The sequence below is a fragment of the Cupressus sempervirens genome, chromosome 5 (genome assembly GCF_028749045.1).
Source record: "Cupressus sempervirens isolate cs-2001-9-10 chromosome 5, ASM2874904v1, whole genome shotgun sequence".
Classification (NCBI taxonomy): domain Eukaryota; kingdom Viridiplantae; phylum Streptophyta; class Pinopsida; order Cupressales; family Cupressaceae; genus Cupressus; species Cupressus sempervirens.
The window spans coordinates 724,081,153-724,088,473 of NC_143122.1; positions in this window are offsets into that span (position 1 = coordinate 724,081,153).

Here is a 7,321-nt window from a genome sequence, read left to right on the forward strand (position 1 = left end):
ATCACTCCTTCAAGAAATCTTGTGTCATCCCCCCTCCACCATCTTTGCAACCTAAAAAAATCTACCATATCCCCCCTTCATCCGCTAAATACATTTTGGGTCCCTATGTCCCAAAATCTACCATCCTCCATCCTCCTATCAGCCATCATTCAAATCCTATTCCCTCCATTCCTATGCAAGATCAGAAAAGGCACATATCGAGGCACATCATCCATCATCATCCCCCTACACGCTCTCCCATATCCTCTCCATCTCACAAAGCTTCTCCTAACCATCTTCCCAAATCTTACCATAGCAATGTAAATGCCAACTTCAAAATGCATAAAGCTAAAAATCCACATCCTAGGCAATCATATGTCTATTCTAAAAGACATACTCCAAAAAGGAAAAATCCAATCAAAGAATGCAAAATAATGCAAATGCCTATGAAAAGAAAATCCAAAACCATGTGGATCCCAAAGAAAAAAGTTGAAACCCAATGCATAATGGCATCCACCATTGCTAATCCTCCATCCAGTGACTCATGTCCCCCATCTCCTAACTCCATCTTGGGTGCCTATATCCCCAAGCACGATTGCACAAATCCTCCATAATGCATGCATCTACCATCTATCCCCCATATGCTCTTTTCACACCCATGCCAACATGTGCCAATGTTGCTCTTGCAAGCATCCCCATCTCATGATCCTTTCCAACCTTTTCATCCCTCCATCTCCTACCATCAATCCCATCTAATCCAATCTATTGCATAAATCACACATCTGGTGTACCAACAGCTAGCAAAAAAATTGAACATTCCAACAGCCAATGAAAAATCCCAAAAAAGCCAAAATAGCTAAAGAAAGCCAAATTCATTCCAGCTAAGTCCAAAGTCAAAAAGTCAAAAAAGAAAAAGAAAAATAAAACATCCACTAGTGAAAACGTGGCAATTAAAGCACCTTGGACAAGTACCATGATGAAAACTTGGCAAACAAGCATCATGCGTAATCCCGCCATCCCCATCTTAGCCTATCACCCTCATGCTTTTGGTCATCTCTTGACATCCAACTCCATCTTCCAATCTATCCACCTATCCTCCACCCTCCATCTTCCATCTCACACCATCCACTTATCTCTTGCAGCTTTAGCCAACCATCCTAGCTATCATCCATCCTAGATTCAATCCTATCACATCCATCATAAGACCTCCTTCCGCATGTTATCTTTTGATTGGTGGCACTATATTCCTTGGAGATCTTGTCTTGTCCATCCTCCCTTGTCATTGGTATCTAGCTCTAGACTATGCTCATGCAAATCCAATCTCATCCTCTCATTAGCCATTCACTCTAGCGCCATCTATCCGTTCAGCTACCACCAACCTTAGCATTGTCCCCATCATCATCATTGGATGCATCTTGTCAAATCCATATCTTTCATTATCACCTCATCCTTAGCTTCTACCTCTTGCACCAACTTGAGCCATCTCGCTATCCTCTCATCCTGAGCTTTTTATCCATCTGTATCATACCTATCATTGGTCTGTTAGCTTGTACCATATCTTGATTAGCCCACTTGTAAATATCTTGGTCTGTCAGCTTGTACATCCTCTTTAGCTTAGTACCATTGTATCTATCCAGCTTTCATGTTAGTTCCTCCTTGATCAACATCTTGCACACATCGCACAACCCTTGGTTAGCTATTCCAATGCATCCTTTAGCTAGATCTCCTGTCACAAAAGTGTTACCCTTCTTAATTCAGCTTGCTAGACACATCACTCATCCAGATCCACCAGCTTAGGTGCTCTCTGATAGATCCTTGAAGGATATAGCTTTCCTCATGTCCGATCTTGGTCTGTTAGTACCTGGTCCTACCCATCTCATTGGCAAACGGTTCTCTTTTGGATTTTCGCTTCCTTTTGATTTGGAATCTTCCCTTTTGGGTCTTGAGGTATCTTTTCCAAGTAATCTTTTTGTTCTCTCCTCAAGGTTGCCATGATCTTCCATATCATGGTATGTTGCGAATGGGGCACTTTGAGCGTACGGTTTTGATCAAGTCATTCATTTGTTTCTTTTTTTTTCTTGTGGGTTACCCAGTTTCGGTTCCAAGCTATTTCCTTCGAGTTTCATGTGTGATGTTGGGGCAATCCTTGTGTGTTTGTTTTGAGTCAGTTCGTCAGTCCTCTGGACAGTTGGTGAAAAGGCCTTGATGTTCTTGGTAACCTTGGCAATTAACCAACAGTCCTATAGCAAATCTAGTGCTCAACTACATGGTGGTACTTCTCTTTAAAGTATCCCCCCCACTCAAAAAGCTTTAATGGTTTTCCTTCATCTCCTTTATCCCCCATCCATATCCAGCATCCATATCTCCTACCCCAGCTTATGCATCAGTATCTCTTTGAATCACTCCTCACCTTTAGCTTTAGGGATCCACAATCCTAGTCTTAGGGATACACCAATCCAATCAATCCACCAAGCCTCATCTTTCGAGATCCACAATCCTAGTCCTAGGGATCTCCAAAACCCATCTTTTGCCAATCTGACTCTTTGAAATCTTGTCGCATCAACTTTATAATCCCCTCATCCTTCTCCCTATCCTAGATTCTTTTTTATAGCGCTCCACTCCTTCATCCTCCACCTTCCCTAAAGTCTTAAGCTTGCTTCCTCTTATGCATCTGATTCTCCCTTTATCATTCTCCCGTAGTGAGAGTTTGAGCTAACTAAACCTCTTCTCTTAAGCCAATCTGAATCTTCTTGCTCATCTTGGATTCTTGTACTTTTCAAGAATTTGTCGAGCCTCGCTTTCTCTCCCTACCACCTTCTTGAGTGGGCATCTTGTATTCCATTCTCTCCTCTTCTACTCTAGCCTTGGGCATCTTATTTTCTTATCTTTGATGCCATGCCACTTGCGGCATCACATCAAAGAGGGGAAAATGTAGACACCCAAAAACCTTTAGAAAATAAAGTATTTTTATTTTCTGAAAAATTCCTCATGACATCATCATTTATTAATTAATTATTTATTTTATTTATTTATTTATTTTTATGCCATTAAATCCCTTTATCTTAATTAAAAATATTTAATTAAGGAATCCCTCCCAAAAATGTTTAAATCTTATTTAAACATTATTTCCTTATTTATTAATTATTTAATTAATAAATTCACCAAAAAACCCAAAATAAATTTTAAAAAATTATTTTTTGCCCAAAACTTGGCCAATTTCCTTAAGACCTCTAACCTCTTCCAAAATCTTCTAATCCTTCTTTAATTTTGATTAAAGGCTAATCCCATCATTTCCTACCCCTAATCCCAACTCAAAATATTTAATTAAGATTAAATATTAATCCTCATGTTTATTAAAAAAGTTTTAATAAATATCTCCTCAACCCAAACCCTTGAAATAAATAAAACTTTATTTATTTCCTAAAAATCTAATTTATCCTCATCCTAAGAAGTTCTAGACTCTTTTAGAAAGTCTTCATCCTCATCCTAGGAAGTTCTAGACTATTCTAGAAAGTCTTTATCCTCATCCAAAGTCTAGACTCTTCTAGAAGATGTCTTTAAACCTAATCCTAATCCCCTCCTAACCTTGTCACATTCCCTAAACATGGGATAAAACTTACTAACCCAAGCCAAAGTTAACAAATATCTCCTCCTTCACCCACCCTCATTGAATGCCATCCACTTGCCTATCCCTAAGCTAATCTTAAACCATCCTAATCCATCCTCTAATCATTTGCACAATCCTAATCAAGCTTAAAACCCTCCTAATCAAGCCCAAGTCGAAATTGCTCTCATCTCCCTCAAAATATCCCAACCATAAAACATTATGAAGCCCACTAGGCCATAAATGACTCTTCCAAGCCTTTTTATTGCTCTTACAAGCCATTATGAGGGTCTTTATGAAGATTTTATCCCTTGAGCCTCCTTTGTTGATTCATCCTTCCCCTTTCCTCCAACCTCTCACCCTATGACATGTGTCACCCCCTGATTGGTTGTAAGGAAGCACAATCCATGTGCTCTCCTCTCATGCAATCTGAGCCCTCCATGAGCTTTTTCCCATCCTTGCATCTTAGCCCTCAATCCCTCAAGCCTCTTGCCTATAAATTGGATCCTTCCCCTTTGCAAAATAACACAATCCATGAAGTAAAGTCATAATGCCATTTTAAGAAGCCATTTTACATCAAAACCATACACTCACACCCAAATTCCAACTCCATTTGAAGCCATTTTTGAAGCATAAGCTTGAGCATACATCCTATCTATTTAGACAAAGCCACTCAACAAGAGAGCTTCTCATTGAGAGAGTCCATTAATGGCTCATATTCTCAATTGAGAGCTCATCTTAGTCTATCTTGAAGTTTTTGAATTTTGTTTAGTTTGTAGAAGCTTTATTTAAATTTGGTTTCTATTAGCATACTAACATTTCTCATATACAGCGTACACTTATCTGCAAGCTAGGAGATGAAGCGCCGAATGGATTGGAGCTTTCCTTGAAGAGAGCGAAGCTATCGTAGTGTCTAGGGAGGAGGCATGTCTAAGATAGCCTTGACCTTCTTGGGGTCAATCTCTATACCTCATTTAGAAACTATAAAACCTAGAAGCCTACCAGATGTGACCCCAAAGAAACACTTCTTGGGATTCAAAATGAGATGATATTTGGCTAACCTATCAAATACTTTCTCTAGGTCAATAAGATGATCCATGAATGTATGAGATTTGACCACAATATCATTCACATAATCCTCCAAAATGCTATGGATAAGATCATGGAAAATTGTCCTCATAGCTCTTTGATAGGTAGCCCCAGCATTCTTTAGGCTAAAAGGCATCATGTTGTAACAAAAGGTTCCCCAAGGGGTAGTGAATGCTATCTTATGCTGATCCTCTTCTGCAATCTTGATTTGATTATACCCAAAAAATCTATCCATGAGGGATAGAATTTCATGTCCAGCTATAAGAGCTACAATCATATCTATGTTGGGCAAGGGAAAATCATGTTTTGGACAAGCTTTGTTAAGATCTCTGAAATTAGTGTAGATTTTGATGTCACCGGAAGGTTTAGTGATGGGGACCATGTTGGAGATCCACTCTTAGTAGTCGATAGGTCGGATAACCTTAGCAGCTAACATTCTTTCTAATTCAGCTTTGACCAGTAATGCCACCTTGAGGTGCATTTTTCTAAGTTTTTGTCTAACAGGCTTGATCTTTGGATCGACTATAAGATGCTGAAATACAAGCTTTGGATCAAGTCTTGGCATGTCCTGATATGACCATGCAAATTGGCCAATGTTCTCTCTTAAGACCTCAAAGAGGAGTTCAGCTTGGTCTTGTGATAGGGATGCAGCAATGTGAACAAGTATGGGGATCTCTGAAGAACTGATGTTCACTTCTCTAGTATCCTCAATTAGAATAGAAGACACCTCTGGTAAATTATCTTGAGGTGGCAATGCTAAATCCTCATGTTCTACTTGTGGCTCTAGATTTTCTTGCTGATGGGCTCTCTTCATTGCCTTAGCTAGTCCTGGTTTCACCTTAGTTCCAGTTTTGGGTGTATCGGAACTAGGTTGGGGATTTTCTCCAAAATACCCCTTGGGATCTAGCTTATAGATATATGTTGATTCTAGCTTTGTTTTCTTGTGAGGTGTTTCAGCTCCCATGAATCTCAGAAGCACTTCCTCTGATGTCAACTCATCAATGTGTATGACGCTTGGTTGGTCCCAATCTATGGGTTGTGGATGGGCGAGTGGTAGGTCAATGAAATGGATGGATAGTTCTTGGAGAATAGAGTCTCCAAGGGAGATTTCATCTGGGATATTTTCGTAGGCTCTCTTTTCAACTTCCTTAGAAATTTCTTCGATTTTGACAAGGTCACGGTGAATGTTCAAAAAAGCATGACCATTCTCATTGGTGCCCCCAAATGTGGGTATGCCAAAGCCAACACCTGACTTTGTTTCCCACTTGTGTGCTTCGATGGGGCACTGCATGCCTCTTTCTTCTGGTCCTAGATCACCACCTTGATAGTTCCATTTTTTAGTGGTGAGCTTATGTTCTTGGGGATACTTCTGGCTGAAGTGATCAAGGTGTGCTTGATTTCTTGGAGGTGCATCCTTATGTAACCAATTGTTGATATCTGGAGTGAGCTCTTCATGAAGAGGGATTTTTGAGCATACAAAGGTTGTTGGGCAAAACTGTTTGTATCAAGGAGGTGGAATCTCCTTAGCTTTGTGATATGTGGGTCATCCATGGGCATGTCGATCAAGTGGGAGTGCCTCGACAGCAAATGCATCTAATAGACTATACTCTCCATAGCCTTTGTTATTGATCTTCACAGTAGATAGGGTAGAGGCAAGGATGGTTTCTGGGTCATTACAAGTGTGGGATGAGCTGGCGATGGATGTGTCGATATCAATTCTAGGGCAATCGTTTGCATATGAAGCTTCAACAGCATTGCAGTAAGCAAAGGGTTCTAGATTGACATGGATGGTTACCTTAGTGCCCTAATGTGGAAATTTGACGCACTGATGGTAAGTGGATGGAACAGATTTCATGGCATGAATCCATGGGCAGCCAAGGAGGATGTTAAATGGTAGGTTTAGATCAATAACATGGCAGAGTGTTTCTTGGATAACTGGTCCAACCTTGATTGGTAGCAAAATACTTCCTTCTGTGGTTCTTTCCAAGTTGTCATAAGCTTTGATGGTGATAACCTCACTAATGATATCTACCTTAGTATACCTAGCTTGTTTTATGAATTTTAGGGTGCAAATATTCAAGGCTGATCCATTATCTATCATTACTCCTTTTACGGTGAAGTTGGATACCATGATGGCTATGCGAAGTGGAAGGGTCTGATCTGGCTCGACCATGGGTATGTCGGTGGGTTTGAATGATAGGGCACATGAGGAGGAAAGGTGTCCAACAAGATTACAAAAATCAGTGGCGTTGATATCTAGAGGGACACGAGATTCTATGAGAGCACTGTCAACGATGTACTTGTATATAGGACTAGTGCAGAGAAGGTCTAAAATGGAGATTTGGGCTGGCATGTTCCCAAGGTGTTCCAAGATATTGTAGTGGGTTTTTGATGGAGCTGATGGTGCTGGTGAAATAGGTGGGCCTGCGATGTTATATCGCGCTCTTCGAGTGGTGACTGCACACTCATTGTTTGGTCCTTAGATATTGATAACATTGATAGAAGGCTCTTTCTCGGATATACAGCCTATGAGGCTACCATAGTCTATATAGGATGAAGTGTCGTCATTGTTCTTCCCATGTTGTTGGTTTGGCTGGTGGTTGTTGGTATTGTTGTTGTTTTGGATAGGTTCTTTTCTAGGATTTTGAT